The sequence below is a fragment of the Nicotiana tabacum genome, chromosome 12, assembly GCF_000715075.1.
Source record: "Nicotiana tabacum cultivar K326 chromosome 12, ASM71507v2, whole genome shotgun sequence".
Taxonomy (NCBI): domain Eukaryota; kingdom Viridiplantae; phylum Streptophyta; class Magnoliopsida; order Solanales; family Solanaceae; genus Nicotiana; species Nicotiana tabacum.
The window spans coordinates 24,131,880-24,155,472 of NC_134091.1; positions in this window are offsets into that span (position 1 = coordinate 24,131,880).

Sequence of the window (23,593 nt, forward strand, 5' to 3'; positions counted from 1 at the left end):
AAGTCCTAGTGATGTTAGTTTCGAAACTCAAGTTCTTGCCCACATTATTGCAACTACTCTTCTTCTTCGTACTGGATCATAAACTTAAGGTTAAACTATCCTTATGGGTCATAAACTTCATGATTGAGATTGTTGATGATCCCACCAGTCTACCTTATGGTATGGCTATCACCCACATTTTGGAAGCCCACAACATCTCTATCTCAAAATACCCCTTTGTCTTTATTTTAAAGTCCTACAACTCTAGAGCCTTTGCCAGTATGGGGTATGTGTGTACTAAGGGTTCCTGGGGGAAGAAACAAGAAGGTTAAGTCAAGAATGTTCAGCCTGATTCTAAGATCAAAGCCTTTGTTTGCCATCATAGTGTAGGTGATCCTGATCTTGTAGAAAAACTGACTGCAATTGACAACAAGTTAACAATCATCAACAACCTTTTTGTTGCAACTCAATCTACTATTGGGGACATCCATGCAATCTCCAAAGAGATTGGGTCCGATGTTTCAAAGATGAGGGTCAAAATTCTCAAACATGTAGAAAACGCATTCAAAGCCTTCAAGGAAGTACATAACAAGATTGATGGGGTGATAGTTTTAGCTAATGCCATCTTTGAGCATCTGAAGGAGGCGATTGGGAACACTCTTACTTATTTCTTGCATCGCTAGTTGTGGATGTTTCAAACAATCCCTTTTTACTATTTTGCTATTTTGGACTGGATAACCAGTCGCTAGATATATTTCTTTACTTTTAATAAACTTTGCATGCCTATAATTTGCAAATATTTGTCTCTGATGTGCCTGCTTCTACTTTATTTCAACTGTATATATGCATATCCCTTATTTGTTGATGTCAAAAAGGTGGAGAAAAAAAATCATACATTGTAGGACAAATAGCAGCACTTGTTGAGGGAGAGTCGACTGAAGCATATGAAGCACTTGTTGAGGGGGAGTCGACTGAAGTATATGCAGCACTTGTTGAGGGGGAGTCGACTACAACGAAGTAGGCCAACAAGGAAGTAAACTGTTGTTTATATATATTATTTTTATCATCATCAAAAAGGGGGAGATTGTTAAATATGAGTTTCAATGATGAAAAATAATATATCACATTTGGTGAAAGATCACAAGGTATAAAGCAAAGAAATCAAGAAGCCCTATCATTCAAGTATAGATTAAGGAAACAATCTATTAACGGGATCTCTAAAAGCAAAGCAAAGGAAAAGAATCAATGATTAGAGATGAAAAAGGAAGAAGTGGCGGAGACCCGGAAAAAGAATCAATCAATGATTTGATAGATGATTAACAGAAGCTATTATAGGAAGGTCACAAATCAAAGGGAAACAAGATCGCAAAGTGCTGCACTAGAGATCGTTGAAGCCAGAAATCAAGGGATCTATCGATGATCACTCAAATAACGGAAAAGATATGCCTAGTGGACAAAAAAACCTATCAAGACCACAAATTAAGGAAGATCAATGAAAACTTGACTTTATTCTTGAAAAGAATCAATTTATGATTCCTTTCAAGGATCAACTCCCTTGGGTTTGTAATATTTCAAGATTCACGTCAATCGAGGCCTCACGAAGTATATATATATACATATGTTTCAGAATTGAAGGAGATATACTTTGAACGAAACATTATCACTCTCTTTGTTCTACTCCAAACAAGCATTGTACTTCTCCTTAGATCAGTTGTGTAATTAGTGGGAGAAGAAAGAGATAAACACTAGTGAGACATTGTATCAAGAAGAGAAAAGTGACATAAAAACTGAGTCATTGGTGTAAAGCTACATCAACCATCTTGTACTCGAGATACTTCGAATACTGAAAGAGATCACCCTTGCAACCCAAGGGGACTGATGTAGGATTCACATTGAATCTGAACCAGTATAAAATCCTGATGCCTTTATTTCCTACTCTTCATTTCTGCATTATTATTATTCTGTTCTTATCTCTAGTCGACTAATTGGTAAACTAGTCAACTACTTAGAATACTGAATATAAAAATTGTCAATTCACCCCCTCTCTTGTACTTTCATTAACATGTAGTAGTCAGAGGTGGATCCAGGATGGGTGCACTATTAAGAAGAGGTGGATCCAGAATATAAATTTTACGGGTTCAACCTTTAATTCTTACGATTGCGTACCCATTGCACTTTTGGAATTATAAGTTCAATTTTTTTAAAATGATAATTTTCTTACATCTATATCTATTTTCCATGTTGAAAATATTTAGATCAGTTGAACTCATTGACTATATGCTACATCATATACTGCTACTAATTTTAATATACACATTTTGTTTAATCATATAAGATTTTACAGCGACAAAAGAAGAATAGGAATTTCAATGTGTGAAAATGTTGAAAGAATAAACCAAACAAAAAAAGAAATAAAAAGAAAAATTACTTAATTAATACGCAAAAAATAACACCCAACACACACATCTCCCATGGGCGTCTACTTTTAGAAGAAAAAAAAAGGAAAAAACAACAAGATTGACATAAGATTTGAACTCACAACCTCAACTCGAAAGGTACAGTCAATAATCATCACATCATATAATACTTTAAGCATAGGTGTACACATATATATATTTAAATATTTTTTAAAAATATAACATTACTATACATAATTTAGAAGTCTCGAGTGCTTGCGCTACTACAATTCAAATATTAGGGAATCAGGCGGGGCCAGCAAATACAAAAGAGTGATGAGTAGTCAAGAGAAAGAGGAAAAGAAAGAAAAAAAGGTAGCCGTTAATGTGAGTATAAACCAAGCCAGTTTTTTTTTGGGAAAAGGGAATTGTGACGAGTATTGCTGCTGCTGTTTGAGAACTGATGGTCCATACTCCATACAGAAAACAAGTCGGAATTTACGGAAAAGAGCTGCAGGTTTGACTAGTAGTGTAGTTCTCTATCGTGTCTTGGTCAATTGGTTTTTTGGTCCTTTATAAATTTATTTTTAGTTTTATGACTCTATCTTTTTTTTTACACATGAGAGATTTACTTTTACACATAAAATTTTTTTCATTTACATATAAGAGATCTAAAAATGACATTTTCTTAAATTCGACATTATAAAAGGCCAAGAAAACCTAAAACCCCTCGTGTGATAATAATTCATTTTTAAGGATATAGTACATACTTTACAAATAATCACAGGAGTACCTTTTTTGAAAACAACCCCTTCGCTTGAAAATATGATAACTATGGAGTACTATTAAAGGATTCAAAAAACAATTATTAGCATAACTAATTAATTTATCCGCGTTTTGTGAGATCATAAGACATATTAGTAAATTTATTTTAATATATATACACACATGTATGTGCGTGCACAAAAATTAATTATATAAATTAATTAAGTTACAAATATAAATATCTTTTTAATGAAATATGGAATTCATATTGATAATCCAATATAATATTTTCTTAATCAATTAATTCTTTGATTTTCTTTAAATGAAAATAAGTTATTACTGTGTAATTCCCTCCCATTCTTTATCGTCCTCCTTTTTTTGGGTAAGAGATTTATATTGAAGTTAATAACTTTTCTTCCATGCAAGTGCTTATATAAATCGATTTCAATACCTAATGTCATGACCCGTCATATCATCATGCCATGTAGGTGCCATTTGGCATATATTAATACCATGTGGAAATTTACATAGGAGGAATACTAGCATTTATGAGAAGATTCTAGAGAAGTATGGACATTTCCTTAGGAATACCCTAGATCCCTATGGATTTGCTAAGAAAGTCCTTGAAATCTTCTAGGTTTGTAGAGAATTCTAGAGAAAACCCTTATCTTGTAAATATTAAGGACTTGTGTAACAATTATAATATTTACATACTAGCCTCTAGGAGACTGGTATATAAAGGGGGTTATTCATTTGTAATTCACCAAGCAAACAATTCAAGTTCTCTCTAATACAAAGCTTTCTTTAACAATTCTCTTGTGTTCTTTCAACCATTCTCTTAGCGATCTTGAGTGTGGTAAGGCTGACTTGGCATAGCAAGAACGTGAGAATGTTGTGCAAGATCGTGAGCGAGTTGTCAAGTGTCGCACGTGTACTTAGTTAACAACTAAGGATATGACAACGTGGTATCAGAGCAAAGGTTGCAACTAAGGAAATGGCGAACGACAGAGAAATTAACGCTGCCAACACCTAAGCCAACGTCATCCAAGATGTTGCTGGCAAGAGTTGCCTTAACCAAAAGAGGAATGCCACCAACAAGAGCCAGGAGGCACTACCCAAGGTTGTGCCAAACGAAGGACTTACATCCCAAGAACCATCTGCCACTGAGGCGAGCGTGGATAAAGTGGAGGTCCTGTCCGAGGACATCTCGCTCAGTAAAGAGTGGGTGATGAAGATAAACGCGGGGATGGACGCCGTGGAGATCTTTGGCCAACACTTGGGGAAGGTAGAAGGCACCCTTAGCGTTCTTGAGGGGCACAATCTTGAAGAGATTGAGAGTATCCGAAATGACTTGGAGGGACGTACACAAACTGAGATGGAGCTAAGGCAAACCATCTGTGCCTTGGAATGCAGACTCATGGAGGCCTTGAGTACTATCGATGTTGTGAAGGCAAAGATAGAATTACTCGAGGAACATGGCAATGCTTACGTAATCGAGCCAGACATTAATGTTATTGTGATGAGGGAGGCCAGGATCGAGGCTCCCAAACTGCCGGTGTTCAAAGGTGTTCGTGATGCACAAGAAGTGGAGAATTTCCTTTGGCACTTGGAGAACTACTTCAGGCACTTCAAAGTGAAAGACAACGAGGCAAAGATCAACACTGATGTGTTGTACCTCTCAGAGATTGCCGCGTTGTGGTGGCATCGAAAATATGTTGACATGGAGAACGGGCTATGCAAGATTTATACGTGGGAGCAGTTTAAGAAGGAGTTGAAGAAGAATTCTACCCGGTGAATATGGTGTATGAGGCTAGGCAAAAGCTAAGGGAGCTTCGATAGACGGCCACAATTCGGTAGTATGTGCGCGAGTTCACTACCTTAATGCTGCAAATACCGTCATTATCCGAGGAAAATTCACTCTTCTACTTCATGGATGGGTTGCAAAATTGGGCAAAGCAGGAGTTAAGAAGACATCAAGTAGCCAACATGGATGAGGCCATAGCGGTAGCCGAGTCGCTCATTGACTTCAAGATGGAAATTGCCAAGTTCAAAGAAGGCAACACTGAGAGGGGTGGGGGAGATCATGGTAAGGACAATAGGAAAGGCATAGCTGAGGTATAAAAGGGAAATCGCAATGGGACATCCCATAACAAACTGGGTCCAAGAAAAACGGTAAGGGGCCAGAAAACGGTAGAGAGTACGTGCCTAAGGGAGGGTGCTACTTCTGTAAAGGATCACATCGGGCAAGTAAATGCCCAGATGTGGGGAGGCTTGCAGCAATGATCGGGAACTTTGCTCAAGCACACAAGGGTGACACAAGAGGGGTCGCCTGTATTGGGGGATGCGCTTGGAATCTGAGCCGAAAGTAGGGGATTCCAAAGCTTATCTTGGCACCATGGATCATGGTGGCAACAAGAAAAGTTTGGCGGACATAGTTGAAGAGGATGGCAAGTTACAAAGTGATGACACACTATCAGACTTGGACGATGCACTAAGAAGAGGGGTCAAGTTTTCTAGCAAGACTGTGACCACGGAGGGCAGCCAAATAGGGAGTGGAAGCATGGACCTGATGCTTTAGAAGCTGCTAGACTTGGTTGAAGCATGGGGAGATTCAGGCCAAGAGCAAGGAGAGGCATCTGATGGGCGGAGGATCGAGGTCATCATTGTTAATCATCCAAAGTACAAACGGGGCAAGAAGAAAGGTGACCAATACCTTCTGACATGGGAAGGCGAACCGCTCCATAGAGCATCATGGCTAATGGACAAAGATCTCCGGCGACACCAAGGCGAGGTTCGTGCGTACATATCGATGCTTTGTGCCGAGGGCGACATAAAATTGGGTGGGGGAGAGTGCCATGACCCGTCACATCATCATTCCACATAGGTGCCATTTGGCATATATTAATACCATGTGAAAGCTTACATAGGAGGAATGCTAGCATTTATGAGAAGATTCTAGAGAAGTATGGACATTTCCTTAGGAAGACCCTAGATCTCTATGGATTTTCTAGGAAAGTCCTTCGAATCTTCTATGTTTGTAGAGAGTTCTAGAGAAAACCATTATCTTGTAAATATTAAGGACTTTTGTAACAATTATAAAATTTACATACTAGCCCCTATGAGACTAGTATATAAAGGGGGTCATTCATTTGTAATTCACCAAGCAAACAATTCAAATTTTCTCTAATACAAAGCTTCATTTAACAATTCTCTTGTATTCTTTCTATCATTCTCTTAGCGATCTTGAGTGTGGTAAGGCTGACTTGGCATAGCAAGAACGTGAGAAAGTTGTGCAAGATCATGAGCGAGTTGTCAAGTACCGCATGTGTACTTAGTTAACAACTAAGGACGTGACACTAAGTAGTGCTTTTCAAAATGTGTAACATTCCATACGACAAATATTATAGTCCTATTACTTTGTCTTTAAAATGCATGAATGGAAAAATTTATTAGCCCATAATTTGCTATTAAAAAAGGTATTATATGTCTTACATATTACATCATTCTAATATGAACATCAACTTGAAATCTTCAAAGAATAAGGAAGTTGAAATGTTATGTGGTTAAGGGTGGCATGTGGGCTGGGTCCGGTTCTAAGTGGGCTTCGTGGGCCGGTCCTAATTGGGACCGTTCCCAAATTAAACGGTCCTAAGTAGGCCCGGACTTCGCGGGCTTCTTGTTGGATCCGGCCCGGGACCGGGACCACGAACTAATGGTCCCAGGCTAAGTGGGCCGGTCCCGGGCCTAAATGGGCCCAACGAATACTTTTTATTTTTTTAAAAACTTTTATAAAAGTTAGAGAAAACAAATGGTAATAAAAATATCTAAGGCAATTCCTTGTAAATTATATTATAGAATTGTGAGCAAAAATTTTTAATTCAAATTTAAAGACAAAAATATTGTAAAGAGATATTCAAAGCAATGCGTTATATATATATATATATATATATATATCTTACCAACTATCTTTCTGGATGTAGGTATCGTTGTATTACGAATAAAATAGAATTTAGGAGTTTGAATTCTTACAACTGAGCTCTACCACACGATCTAGAGTAAGAAGAAAGAGTGACAATCCTAAATGCCATGTAGCCTCCTGCTTATAAGTGTGGTGCACAACACACCCATAAATAAGACTCTACTAGACACGGCTTGTAGACTCCCTAGGACAGAACTGCTCTGATACCACTTTTGTCACGACCCAAACCGATGGGCCGCGACGAGCACCCGATGCCTTACTCAACCGAGTACCAACGTTACATATCTCTCTTATCGTACTATCATTTGCAAATGGGCCAAATGGCCATAACTCGTAATGTATAACTATAAGTGGGAAAGCACTGTATCAGTGAACCATCTTTCTTAAAACATGAATACATATGGACCGTCAAGGCCTCTGACATAATGTACAAAATAAACCTCTGTCTACAAAGCTTCTAAGAGTATTTGACATCATATGGGACAGGGTACCGGCCTACCCATAAGTTTGTAGCAAAATTTTGACACGATGACTCATAGTCTCGGCTACACTCCGAATGAGGTGGAGTCTTATCGACCCTTCGCTGAATGCTAACCTCGTCCAATATGAGGGCTCATTAAATTGATTGTCTATACCTGCAGGCATGAATGCAATGTCCCCAACAAAAGGACTTCAGTACGAATAATGTATCGAGTATGTAAGACACATAAATAAGTGTATAAAAGACATGGAAGAAACATGGAGTAAATGATTTAACCTGTAAGTCTGGATAACTCTGTAAATCATGAAATACTTATAGTTTCATGCATATGAGTATGAATGTCATGCCGTGCATAGGTACATGTGTTCATAACATCATCAAGCCCCTGAGGGCATCCCATCATATCATCTCGGCCACTGTGGGCAAAATCATCAACGTATACCAACTGATCAGGTGGTGGTGCGTATATAACGCCGTAACCTTTTCCCATATCCCATATACATATATATATATACATATATATATATATATATATATATATATATATATATATATATATATATATATATATATATATATATATATATATATATATATATATACATATATATGTGTATATAACGCCTTCTGGTCATGGGTCAATGTACATATATAAATGCATAAGAAATACGTTAATAAGATTTCTCGAATATCATAAAATCAATAAGCCTTTCGGACAAATTTTATCAAATACATATTTTTCTGAGACCCATGAATAGAAGATATAATAATAATTAGCATGGGGAATCAAGAATATAGACACCTCTAGTATTTCTATGAATGGAATCATTTATGGAAGTTGCGTATTTTGCTCGTTTCATTTGTATTATTTGGATCATGCCAAAAAGAAAGAAAGGATAGTCTTAACATACCTGAGCTAATTCTCTTGACAATCCTTCTAACACACGTCAATTGCGACAAAACATATAACGGCGTATCGGAGTAAGAAAATATCCGTATGATATTCTTGAGAAAGATTGCACCGTACTTCCTTAGAATCGCAAGTCTTACGTTGCTATAGTATTAAGTCATCTCATATGAATTTTGTTGAAGCAATTTGGATCCGTATGATATCCTTCTTAAATGAATTTGATCATAACCTTTCATGACTTTTCTTGCTGAAGCTCATCCATTATTTAGAAGATGTAAGTATCTTCATTTTGTGAATTAAAGAAGATTTTAAGCCTTGCAACATGGAGTATTAAAGAAGCATCTCCATTTTTATGAATTGCTGAAGTTTTCCATTGTTTTGTAGAGATACACAATAAATTAGAATGGTTTTAAGTCTTTAGGTGTGGGCCCCACACTTTTGATGACTAAACCACCAATCTTTCTTCACTTGCCACCTTATAACATGGACTTTAAAGTCATAAGTGGGCTGCCACGTTAAGGTTTATCCAAAGCCTTAATTAATCACCCACTAATTCTTAATTAATTTTTTAAATCTCTCATTAACCAATAATTAACTAATTATCCACATAATTAAGAATTATCTCAAATTACTTAAAATACTACTCACTTTTAACACACTTTATACACCTTACTATCACGGTTATGTGGTACCTTGTATGGTAGTAGTCCATAAATACTGGATACTTTAGCTCGGGCCGTATTTTACCCCAAAATGTCAAACTTCGACAAAACTCATTTTCTTCGATTTGCTTACCCTCTCACCTTCACTAATTTACTTATCATTTATTTGAAATAGTATAATACTTATGATCTCCAAATAATCTTGTCCTTGAACTGATGTCAATTATCTTACGACAATTTTCAACGTACAATACTACAGGGTGTAACATCGTCGTAATATAATACTGCAGAGCGTAACATCGATGTAATACTGCAGGGCGTAACATCATCGTAATGTAATACTGTGGGGCGTAACATCGACGTAATACTGTGGGGCGTAACATCATTCCCCCCTTTGGAACGTTCGTCCTCGAATGTTGACTGATGCACTTATCATTCTCATAACCCATAGCTCTTGCGAATACTTTAATATTCTCCTTGACATTTAGGCAATTGTTCTTTGACTAAATCCAAAGGACAAGGCATCATTCCATCTCTTCTAAATGCTATTAGTCTTAGACTCCTTTGAGTTCATTCAGGCTATACTAAACTTTCTATAACTTAGAGAAACCATTAACTCTCTTATTTTCATGGGCTTAATCCTGAGGACTTATCCATTCTCGTCACCTTCTCACTTGCCTTTTCTTTATCCTTTCTCCTGTCTTCCTAAAACCTTGTCGCTTTACCATACTTTAGCTTGCGACCGATTTTTTTATGTTATTCTGGAACAACAAGCGAGACAGCACATCCTCTCAAACTCTTCTTTACTCTTTTAGCTAGACCTCTCGATATTTAGAAACCATAGGTTAGAAGATAAACCACTGACAATACTGCTATCATTCCTGGATACTGAATCCCAATGCTTCTATCCTTTTGTTTGAAGTATGGACTATTCACAACCTTCCGCATTTGAGTATCTCGAACGTTGTTCACCTTTACCTTACTTATCTTAAAATCGTTGTCACGACCCAAATCAACCCTCTGTAAGGTGTCGTGATGGCACCTAGTCTTTACGACTTGGTAAGCCTAATATTACGAAAAATGTAAAGAAAACACAACATCTTAAAGATAAACAGCATATTGTGAATAGCCAAAGAGTAGTACCACTCGACATGTACAAAATATTTTCCCAAGACCCGGAATATCACTAAGTCACAAACTTCTATAATCTATGTAGCTCTATACAAAAGTCTGAAGACAATAAAGAAAGTCTCTAGGCGAGGGAGTAAAAGGGGACTCCAAATATCTGAGGATGCAAGCAGAAGTACCTTGAAGTCTCCTAGAATCAGCAGTACGCACTAACTACAAGGCTGATAGATCGTACCTGGATCTGCACACGAAAACATGCGCAGGAAAGGGCATGAGTACATCACAATGGTACCCAGTAAGTGCCAAGCCTAACCTCGGTCGAGTAGTGATGAGGTCAGGTCAAGGCACTACCGGGGTAAATATAATAAATTAAACAGTAAAAGATATAAGTAAACTTTACGGTAACATAGTTAAAGAAATTCTCGAAAATTTAACATTAAGGAGCCCTCGGCTCAGCACAAGGCAAACACAGTGGGAAATCTCTCGGGATACCGTCCCGTAGTTTCAAATGAATATGCAGTACAGGGGGATCTCCTGGAATACATCCGTAGTCCCAAAGTAAATATGCAATGCTGGGGGATCTCCCGGAATACGTCCGTAGTCCCAAAGTAAATATGCAGTACAGGGAGATCTCCCGTAATACGTCTGTAGTCCCAATTTAATTATGCAACGCAAGATGAAATGGAAGGTATGGCATCGAGTTATACAGTTTATACTGGACACAGATAAGTCAAATAAGGACTTAACTAAACATGATGCACAGAATGTCAATTAGGCAGTTAAAACACGTAAGAATGCTTTTCTAGTCTAAGCTTCACAATTAAACGTATTAGTACAATTTAATAAGGAAAAACAGTTTAAGATTTAGAAAGAAAAAATGAGATTTTTGCAATAATAGCCCATGTACGTACTCGTCACCTCACGTACACGGCGCCCACACAGCAATTAATATCAAACACATTAAGGGAAAAAGTCTCCAACACAAGGTTAGGCTAGCCACTTACCTCGAACCGCTCAAATCAACTCGATATCAAGTTCTTGCCACGAGTATCCGATTCTAAATAGCCCGAATCTATTCAAATAAATTGCATAATGTAAATATAATTACAAATAACTAATTTAGCTAATTAATTCGAAGCTAAAGCGTGAATTTAGGGAAAACGCCCAAAAAGTCTCCCCGGGCCCACGTCTCGGAATCGGATAAAAATTATAATTTATGAACACCCATTCACTCACAAGTTCACTCGAACAAAAATCATCTAAATCCAACGTCAAGTTCCCATTCAAATCTCAGATTTTTAATTGGGGAACACTTTTCCTCCATTTCCAAACTCCTGCCCTCAATTTCCTTAATTAGACGACGAAAACAACAATAGATAAATGTATTATGATCAAAATAGAGTTAGAATTTATTACCCAATAGTTCTCCTTCAAAAACCCTCGAGAAATCGTCTCCCACCGAGCTCTAAATAGAATTTTGTGTTATGAAATTTCAAACCCTCGAAATCCTCTTTTCTCCCCAGCGATTTCCGCACCTGAGGACCTACTACCGCACTTGCGGTCACGCACCTGTGGACAATCCATCGCAGGTGAGAAGTCCACTTACTTGGGCTGGGTCCGCACATGCGGATGCGCTTTTGCGCTCAATCGTCCGCTTCTGCGAAACCTTGGGTCCTTCACATCTCAGCATCTGCGACTACCCTTCCGCAGATTCGGCTCCGCTCATGTGGCTCCCTCGTCGCATATGCGACCACTGACCCCCTGGCCTAAAAGCTCACCTGCGATCCCATCCTCGCTTCTGCGAGGCCATACCTACGGACTCCCCACCGCAGGTGCAAAAACACCAGAACCAGTAACTCCAAAAATTCCTCTAAGTCCAAGTTCATTCCGTTAAACATCCGAAACACACCCGAGGCTCCCGGGACCTCAACCAAATATACCAACCAATCCTAAAATATCATACGAACTTAGTCAAGCCTTCAAACCACGTCGAACAACACCAAAATCATGAATTCAGCACGGATTCAAGCTTAAGAATTTAACATTTTCCAAATTCTACAAACGACGTCGAACCACATCAAATCTAGTCTGAATGACCTCAAATTTTACACATAGGTCACAAATGACATTACGAACCTACAACCACTTTCGGAATTCCATTCCGAGCTCGATATCAAAATTTCCACTATCGGCCGAAATTGTCGAAAAACTAACTTTCGCCAATTCAAGCCTAAATCTACTACAGACCTCCAAAACATATTCCGTAGGCGCTCCTAACCCCAAAATCACTCAACAGAGCTAACAGAGTCGACGAAATTCCATTCTGGATCCGTCTTCACAAAGTTTCGACTACGATCCAAACTCTAAGGCTTAAAGTCACAACTAGGGACTAAGTGTCCCAAAACTCCCCGAATTCGATAACCAAACACTCCGGCAAATCCCAAAAGCAGAGACAAATATGGGGAAAGCAGATATTAGGGGATCGGGGCTCAAATTCTCAAAACAACCGTCCGGGTCGTTATATCCTCCCCCTCTTAAAACAAGCATTCATTCTCGAACGAGTAATAAGACATACCTGAAACTGTGAAAAGATGAGGGTACTGGCTGCGCATATCCTGCTCGGTCTCCCAAGTCGCCTCCTCGACCGGCTGACCCCTCCATTGGACCTTTACTGAAGCAATATTCTTTGACCTGAGCTTTCTGATCTGCCTGTCCAAAATGACTACTGGCTCCTCAACATAAGGTAGATCTTTGTCCAACTGGACTAAGCTGAAATCCAATACATGAGTCGGATCACCGTGATACTTCCGGAGCATAGACACGTGGAATACCGGGTGAACTCCTGCTAGGCTGGGAGGCAAGGAAAGCTCATAAGAAACCTCCCCAACTCGCCGCAATATCTCAAAAGGATCAATGAACCTCAGGCTCAACTTTCCCTTCTTCCCGAACCTCATGACGCCCTTCATAAGCGATACCCGAAGCAAGACCCGCTCACCAACCATAAATGCCAAGTCACGAACCTTCTAGTCTGCATAACTCTTCTGCCTGGACTGGGCTGTGCGAAGTCTCTCCTGAATCACCTTTACCTTATCCAGGGCATCCTGGACCAAATCTGTACCCAACAATAGGGCCTCGCCCGGCTCAAACCATCCCACAAGGGACCGACACCGCCTACCATACAAAGCCTCATATGGTGCCATCTGAATGCTAGACTGATAACTGTTGTTGTAAGCGAACTCTGCAAGTGGCAAGTATTGGTCCCATGACCTTCCAACCTCCATCACACAGGAACAGAGCATATCCTCAAGAATCTGAATCGTGCGCTCGGACTGCCCGTTCATCTGAGGGTGAAAAGTTGTGCTAAACTCCACCCTAGTACCCAACTCCCGATGTACGGCTCTCCAAAACCATGATGTGAACTGTGTACCTCTGTCTGAAATGATGGATATTGGAATACCATGAAGGCGGACAATCTCTCTGATGTAAATCTCAGCCAATCTCTTCGAAAAGTATGTAGTCAACACTGGAATGAAATGGGCTGAATTGGTCAGCCGATCCACGATTACCCAAATAGCATCGAACTTTCTCAAAGTACGAGGAAGTCCAACCACAAAGTCCATGGTGATCCGCTCCCACTTCCACTCTGGGATATCTAACCTCTCAAATAATCCACTTGGCCTCTGATGCTCATATTTAACCTGCTGACAGTTGAGACACTTGGCCACAAACCCAACTATATCGTTTTTCATTCTTATCCACTAAGAGTGCTGCCTCAAGTCCTAGTACATCTTTGCGATACTCGGATGAATGGAGTACCGCGAGCTATGGGCCTCCTCAAGAATCAACTCCCGAAGCCCATCTACATGGGCACACAAATCCAGCCCTGCATCATCATCACACTGTCATCACCAATAGTCACATCTCTGGCATCACCTCGCCGAACCTTGTCCTGAAGAACTAGAAGATGAGGATCATCATACTGGCGCTCCCTGATACGGTCATAAAGAGAAGACCGAGCAACCACACAAGCTAATACCCGGCTAGGCTCTAAAATATCCAATCTCACGAACTGACTGGCTAAGGCCTGAACATACAAGGCTAAGGGCCTCTCAGCTGCTGGAAGATATGCCAAGCTCCCCAAACTCTCTGCCCGGCGACTCAAGGAGTCGGCCACTACATTGGCCTTCCCCGGGTGGTATAATATAGTGATATCATAGTCTTTAAGTAGCTCCAACCACCTCTGCTGATGCAAATTAAGGTCCTTTTGTCTGGACAAGTACTGCAAACTCTGGTGGTCAGTGTAAATCTCACAAGGAACACCGTACAAATAATGACATCATATCTTCAGGGCGTGAACAATAGCTGCTAACTCGAGATCATGAACCGGATAATTCTTCTCATGCACCTTCAACTGCCTAGACACATAGGCAATCACCCTACCGTCTTGCATCAATATCGCTCCAAGGCCAATCCTTGATGCATCACAATAGATAGTGTAGGACCCCGAACCTGTAGGCAATACTAATACTGGGGTTGTAGTCAAAGCTGTCTTGAGCTTCTGAAAGCTCTCCTCACACTCCTTGGTCCACCTGAACAGAGCACCCTTCTGGGTCAGCCTGGTCATAGGTGCTGCAATGGATGAAACTCCCTCTACAAAGCGACGGTAATACCTCGCCAAACCTAGAATACTCTGGATCTCCGTAGCGGAGGACGGCCTGGGCCAACTCTGCACTGCTTCAATCTTCTTTGGATCCACCTGTATCCCTTCACTCGATACTATATGACCCAAGAATGCCACTGAGTCTAACCAAAACTCACACTTTGAAAATTTTGCATAAAACTTCTTTTCTCTCACAGTATGAAGTGCAGTCCTCAGGTGCTGCTCATGATCTTCCCGAGACCGGGAATATACCAAGATGTCGTCAATAAACACAATGATGAAGGAATCAAGATAAGGCTAGAACACACTGTGCATCAAATGCATAAAGGCTGCTGGGGCATTGGTCAGCCCAAATGACATGACAAGAAACTCATAGTGACCATATCTGGTCCTGAAAGCAGCCTTTGGGATGTCTGGCTCCCGAATCTTCAACCTATGATAGCCAGAACGCAAGTCAATCTTGGAAAACACCCTGGTACCCTATAACTGATCAAATAAATCATCGATGCGAGGCAAAGGATACATGTTCTTTACTGTAACTTTGTTCAACTGCCGATAATCAATACACATACGCATAGAACCATCCTTTTTCTTCACAAATAAGACCGGAGCACCCCAAGGTGATACACTGGGCCAGATGAAACCCTTATCAAGCAACTCCTACAACTGCTCCTTTAATTCGTTCAACTCAGGAGGAGCCATACGGTAGGGAGGAATAGAAATGGGCTGAGTGCCCGGCAACAAATCAATGCCGAAATCAATATCTCTGTCGGGCGGTATGCCCGGAAGATCAGCTGGAAACACATCAGGGAAGTCTCTCACTACTGGAACTGACTCGACTGTAGGGGTATCTATACTGACATCTCTCACATAGGACAAATATGCATCACACCCCTTCTCAACCATTCGCTGAGCCTTAAGAAATGAAATGACCATGCGGGGAGTATACTCTAAGGTACCTCTCCACTCTAATCTTGGCAAGCCTGGCATAGCCAGCGTCACGGTCTTAGCGTGATAATAAAGAATAGCATAATGAGGCAAAAACCAGTCCATGCCCAAGATAACATGAAAATCTACCATACTAAGTAATAACAAATTGGCTCTAGTCTCAAAACCCTAAGAGAAATCAAACACGATCGATATACGCAGTCCACAACGAGAGAATCTCCTACGGGAGTAGATACATAAACAGGGGAACTCAAAGAATCCCGAGATATCCCCAAATGTGGAGCAAAATAAGAAGACACATATGAATACGTAGAGCCTAGGTCAAATAATATTGATGCATCCCTATGATAGACAGGGACAATACTTGTGATAACTGAATCTAAAGCAACGGCCTCTGAATATGCTGGAAGGGCATAGTACCTGGCCTAGCCTCCCCCTCTAGGGTGACCTCGACCTCCCCGACCTCTACCTCGGGCTGGCTGAGGAGGTGGGGTAGAAGCTGGTGCTGGAAGAATGGCCGGAGGACCCGGTGGAGCACGTAGAGGCTGATAAGTCTGTGGAGGTGCACCCCTCCTGGCTATGGGCAATCTCTAACCAGGTGACGAGTATCACCACACTCAAAATAACCTCTCGGAGGACGTGGCAGCTAGGACTGACTTGGGCATGGCCTGCTGGACTAGCCGATAATAGCACCTCGAGTAGGAGGCATACTAGATACTGGTGGTGCATAATAGGTCTCCTGAGGTCTAGGAGGAGCTGGAACACCGCTGGCTGCTGGAAGAGCTGAATGAACAGGGCGACTCACAAAACCTCTACCATAGCGTGCTGCTGGCGCACGAGCTCCTGAATAATGACTAGTCTCTCGAGACCTCTTGGCCTCTCTCTCCTCTCTGTCCCGGGTGAAAATGCCCTCCACCCTCTTAGCAATGCTCACTGCCTGCTGATAAGTGATGTCCATCTCCAACTCCCTGGCCATACTGGTCCGAATACTGGGGTGGATTCCCTCAATGAAGTGACGAACCCTCTCTCTAACTGTAGCAACCAGAGCCAGTGCATGGTGAGCTAACCCACTAAAATGGACTGCATACTCCGACACAGTCATAGAACCCTGACGCAACTGGTCAAACTCTGCGTGCCAAGCATCCCTGAGGCTCTGAGGAACATACTCACGCAAGAACAACTCTGAAAACTGAGTCTAAGTGAGTGAGGCTACCTTGTCCGGACTACTCATCTCATAGGCACGCCACCACTGATATGCTGCTTCCCTCAGCTGGAAAGCGGTGAAAGAAATCCCCCTCGTCTCCACAATGCCCATAGTGCAGAGAATACGATGACACTCCTCAAGAAAACCCAGAGCATCATCTGAAGCTAGTCCGCTGAAAGTAACTGGGTGGTACTTCTTGTACCTCTCAAGTCTGAGTTGCTCTGCCTCAGAAGCAGCTACCCTGATCTCATGCTGAACCGGAGCCACTAGGGGCATAGGAATATACTCTGGGGCCTGATCAATCTGGACCCTCTGCTCAGGAGTACGGGCTGTGGGAGTCTGTTCCCCTCCCCCGACCTGAGAAGTAGCGGGAGCTATTAGAAATAGTCTAGCCTGAGCCAGAGTGCTGAACATGCTCAAGAACTGAGCTAAAGTCTCCTGGAGGGCTGGAGTAGTAATAGGGATCCCCGGCGCTGGCCCTCCAGCTGGAGCTACTGGGGGCTCCTCTGACGCAGCTCTCGCAGGTGCTCGGGTTGCACCACGTGGTGGTCCTCTACCCCAACCCCGGCCTCTGGTGGCTCTGGCAGGGGGCTCAGGTGCCTGATCGTTGGTCCTCCCATTGCGAGTCCTCACCATCTATGATAAAGAATAGAATAGAATCTTAGAATTTTTGGTTTCAATAACTCGCACGACAAGGAAATCAAAGAAATATGATTATTCTTAACAGTTACATAGCCTCCCAAAAATAAGTACGGACGTCTCCGCACCGATCCATGAGACTCTAATAAACCAGCTTGTGACTCGCGACTCCTACGAACCTAGTGCTCTGATACCAACTTGTCACGGTCCAAATCAACCCTCCATAAGGTGTCGTGATGACACCTAGTCCTTACGACTAGGTAAGCCTAATATTACGAAAAATGTAAAGAAAACACATCTTAAAGATAAACAACATATTGTGAATAGCCAAAAAGTAGTACCACTCGACATGTAAAAAATATTTTCCCAAGACCCGGAATATCACTAAGTCACAAGCTGCTATAATCTATGTAGCTCTATACAAAAGTCTGAAGATAATAAAGAAAGTCTCTAGGCGGGGGAGTAGAAGGGGACTCCAAAGATCTGCGGATGCAAGCAGAAGTACCTTGAAGTCTCCTAGAATCAGCAGCACACACTAACTCCAAGGCTGATAGCTCGTACGTAGATCAGCACACGAAATCATGTGCAGGAAAGGGCATGAGTACACCACAATGGTACCCAGTAAGTGCCAAGCCTAACCTCAGTCGAGTAGTGACGAGGTCAGGTCAAGTCCCTACCAGGGTAAATATAATAAATTAAATAGTAAAAGATATGAGTAAACTTTATGGTAACATAGTTAAAGAAATTCTCAAAAATTTAACAGTTAAGGGAGCCCTCGGCTTAGCACAAGGCAAACACAGTGGGAAATCTCTCGGGATACCGTCCCGTAGTTTCAAATGAATATGCAGTACAGGGGAATCTCCCGGAATACGTCCGTAGTCCCAAAGTAAATATGCAGTGCTGGGGGATCTCCCAGAATACGTCTGTAGTCCCAAAGTAAATATGCAGTGCTGGGGGATCTCCCGAAATACGTCCATAATCCCAAAGTAAATATGCAGTACAAGGGGGGATCTCCCAGAATACGTCCGTAGTCCCAAAGTAAATATGCAGTACAGGGGGATCTCCCGGAATACGTCTGTAGTCCCAATTTAAATATGCAACGCAAGATGAAATAGCAGGTATGTCATCGAGTTATACAGTTTATACTTGACACTGATAAGGCAAATAAGGACTTAACTAAACATGACACACAAAATTTCAATTAGGCAGTTAAAACAAGTAAGCATGCTTCTCTAGTCTAAGTTTCACAATTAAACGTATTAGTGCAATTTAATAAGGAAAACCAATTTACGATTTAGAAAGGAAAAACGGGATTTTTGCAATAATAGCCCGTGTACGTACTCGTCACCCCACGTACACGGCGCCCACACAGCACTTAATATCAAACACGTTAAGGGAAAAAGTCCCCAACACAAGGTTAGGCAAGCCACTTACCTCAAAGCGCTCAAATCAACTCGATATTACGTTCTTGCCACGAATATCTGACTCCAAATGGCCCGAATCTATTCAAATAAATTGCATAATATAAATATAATTACAAGTAACTAATTTAGCTAATTAATTCGAAGCTAAAGCGTGAATTTAGGAAAAATGCCCAAAAAGTCTCCCCAGACCCACGTCTCGGAATCGGGTAAAAATTATAATTTATGAACACCCATTCACTCACGATTTCACTCGAACAAAAATCATGTAAATCTGACGTAAAATTCCCATTCAAATCTCAGATTTTCAATTGGGGAACCCTTTTCCTCCATTTCCAAACTTCTACCCTCAATTTCCTTAATTAGACGAGGAAAACAACAATAGATAAATGTATTATGATCAAAATAGAGTTAGAATTTATTACCCAATAGTTCTCCTTCAAAAACCCTCGAGGAATCGTCTCCCACCGAGCTCTAAATCGAATTTTGTGTTATGAAATTTCAAACCCTCGAAATCCTCTTTTCTACCCAGCGATTTCCGCACCTGCGGACCTAGGACCGCACCTGCGGTCACGCACCTGCGGACAATCCATCGCAGGTGAGAAGTCCACTTACTTGGGCTGGGTCCGTACCTGCGGATGCGCTTCTGCGCTCAATCGTCTGCTTCTGTGGAACCTTGGGTCCTTCACACCTCCGCATCTGTGACTGCACTTCCGCAAATGCGGCTCCGCTCCTGCGGCTCCCTCGTCGCATCTGCTACTACTGACCCCCTGGCCTAAAAGCGCACCTGCGATCCCATCCTCGCTTCTGCGAGGCCGCACCTGCAGACTCCCCACCGCAGGTGCGAAAACACCAGAACCAGCAACTCCAAAAATTCCTCTAAGTCCAAGTTCATTCCGTTAAGCATCCGAAACACACCCGAGGCTCCCGGGACCTCAACCAAACATATCAACCAATCCTAAAACATCATACGAACTTAGTCGAGCCTTCAAACCATGTCGAACAACACCAAAATCATGAATTAAGCACGGATTCAAGCCTAAGAATTTAACATTTTCCAAATTCTACAAACGACGTCAAACCACATCAAATCTAGTCTGAATGACCTCAAATTTTACACACAGGTCACAAATGACATTACAAACCTACAGCCACTTTCAGAATTCCATTCCGAGCTTGATATCAAAATTTCCACTATCGGCCAAAATCGCAGAAAAACTAACTTTCTACAATTCAAGCCTAAATCTACTACAGACTTCCAAAACACATTCCGGACGCGCTCCTAACCCCAAAATCATTCAACGGAGCTAACGGAGTCAATGGAATTCCATTTTGGATTCGTATTCACACAGTTCCGACTACGATCCAAACTCTAAGGCTTTAATTCATAACTAGGGACTAAGTGTCCCAAAACTCCCTGAATTCCATAACCAAACACTCCGGCAAATCCCAAAAGCAGAAAAAAATATGGAGAAAGCATATATTAGGGGATCGAGGCTCAAATTCTCAAAACGACCGGCCGGGTTGTTACAATCTCGCATCACATCTTCTATCTCTTTCACAACTTCTTTTCCACATAGGTATAATTTACATCCACAACTTGAAGCTCTATTATAATACTTGCACCTCTGGTGCATATACAATCCGGTGGGAGCTTCATACTGACTTCTTATGAGACTGATGCTCTTCTAACTTGCTTTATCGTAGATCCGTTATAGAATATGGTTGTTGTACTATCTCTCTTGTACCTTTGATATTAAGGGTGATTCTGCTATGTTCTCAATCACGGTTTCTATAAGTTTCTAGATCCAATAATCAGACTCCCGATTTACTTCATTGATGTAACTCTTCAGTTTCCTCTTCCTGCTGATCAACCTTTATGTAGGCTTAAGCTATCTTCTGATCTGCGGCTCCTGATATTAGTTATTACTTTAGCCTTTCATGGACGCTATGGAAGATCCATGATACAATCTTCTAAAATTCAATCCCTTATCTATGACCTGGGCTCAATTCTTTCTTTTAACTTATACCGAAATCTCCTACGGCTGTATGATTGTCAACATATATGCCGCATGGATAATTCTCTGAAATCTTAAGCGCGTTCATGACGTAAGCGAATAATTCCTTTTGTTCCTTCTCAGCTTTCTTTAAACGTAGACAATTACTTTTCCTGGTCTTTCTGCTCCCTTGTTGCGTGCATACTTAACTTATTTTAGTGCCCATACATATTGGAATTCCATACAACTCATATGATCTTGAATATCACTTCTGATTTTTCTCCCCGTTCATTAGCCACGGTAGGTGCCACCTTCTTATGGAGTGCATACAATGTTGTTGTGAGACTGTTGTTACATGACCAATTCCTATTTAGGTCACTATGCTTAGGTTGAAGCCTTCTTCCTTATTTCTTCAGCTAGTCTTTCATTCTAGTACTTAAGGAGGACCCTCTGATTCTTGTAAGGCTACGAGCTTATTACATCGTTTATCCGGCTGAATTTTTGATGTTCTTTCTTACTTATAATTAACCTTACTTACGTGCCTTCATGCCCTTGTGCTCGTAGGATTGCTTCTGAGCTGATATTTTGATTGTCTTCCCAGTGGCACTCTTTTTATCTCCGTAACACTCATATGTTACCTTTACTACCCCAACTCCTATCTTAATATTTCTCAAGGTTACGATGTCATATCTGCGAGACTGAATGCCTCATGTTGGGGTTCACTATGTTTATTTTGCATGATCTGTTGATTTGTCTGTATCCTCTTCTAGCCATAACTAGGCTTTTCCTGAATCAACTACTGACTACTCGTTGGCCCATTCTCATATCAGTATTCCGCATAATCATTATTGGGTTATTTCTTTTGTCTTAAATTATCTCTCATGCTGGCTCATCCCGGGCAGGAACCCTTACTTCCTTTCCTTGACGTCGTGTTTGCATAATGTTCTGGAATCGTAGAATATCTGTAGGGTTTGGATAAGTGCAATCTCATTCCTTTTTTATTTTTATCGCATTCTTCCTTTACCATTCCACAGTCACTAGAACCACTTAATTATGACTTAATGCCACATCACTCCATATTCCCCCCTTTTGGGGAGTACTATGATTTAGTCCTACGATGATCTAGGTATAGATGTTTTACCTCTTTATCCTTGGCATCTTTTCACATCATCGATGACCCTTACTCGCCTCCTGGTAAACCTTCTGTACCAAGGATAATGAATTTACTTACTCGCGAGGGTGACACATAGAATAACTGACACACACATTCCCTTAAACTGAACTTTTCTCACATTGCTTGCTTTAGGGAAGCGTCTTCCTGAATGACCATTCTCTAAATTTCTCATGAATCTTCTTCTGTTATCCATTCTATTATCACCAAAACAAAATATGAAATTCTCATGATGTCGACCATTATCAAATCATTCAGTCCCTAATTCATGTTTAGTTTATCTTGTTCACCAGCCCATACTAATTTCTATTACTCTGGGTTCTAACTTTTCCTTCTGGTAGTCGTGTTGGAGTCATAAACTTATTTCTCAAAACGAGGATATGACTGTATGACCTATACTCTTTGTTGTCTCAAGGCCTGTCACCTCTCATCTTTTCCTTCCCCTGTCTATAGACTCTGTAATACTGCTATGTTTTTTGATATACCGTTGTCATCCATGTATCACATCTTGCTCATAATGCTTCATTAACTCTCTTCTTGTTTTCCTGCTAACATTTATATCTATCACTTCATTCTGAAAACTAGAACAAGATATGTTTTAGCTTTTAGCTCCCCTTTGCTCCATCCACTGGCTCTTCGGGTTGCCTAACATTCCCTCTCTACTAGGGATGGGAGTCACGCTAAGGTAATATTTATCCCTTCCAGGCTTCCAGTGCCTATCTTTGTAATATTTTTTTTTTTGAACATTTTAGTTTTCATATCTAGTTGTACTATTCTAGAGTGCACCATCTGGGTGTCTCACAAGGAGATCTATTAGCACCTTTGCAATATCCTTCGAAAATGTCAACTAGCACAAATAATCCATTCACCATTTTGGGTTACTCTAACACAAGCCGGATCCTAATATCCTGTCCTTTTCTTAAACTACACCTATTAGCCCCCAATATGGTATAACTGAGATGGGTGTGGCCAATTATACATACCTCTGTTATTGTTGAAGGCAACTCACAATGCTTATATTTTTCTACAGGAGTTGAAAATACCGATAATCTTCATTAACTGGGTATCGTGTACCCTTCTCATCTTGCTCCTTTTATTTGTTAAAGCTTGTATCTATCTTCTGAATCTCTCATTGCTTTTCACCATATGGGTGGATAGATATTCTTGCCTTAAGGCTCCTTATCAAAAGGCTTACACGTCTTAGTACACACATGATCTACTGAAGACCTTACATTTACTCATCATAAGCATCA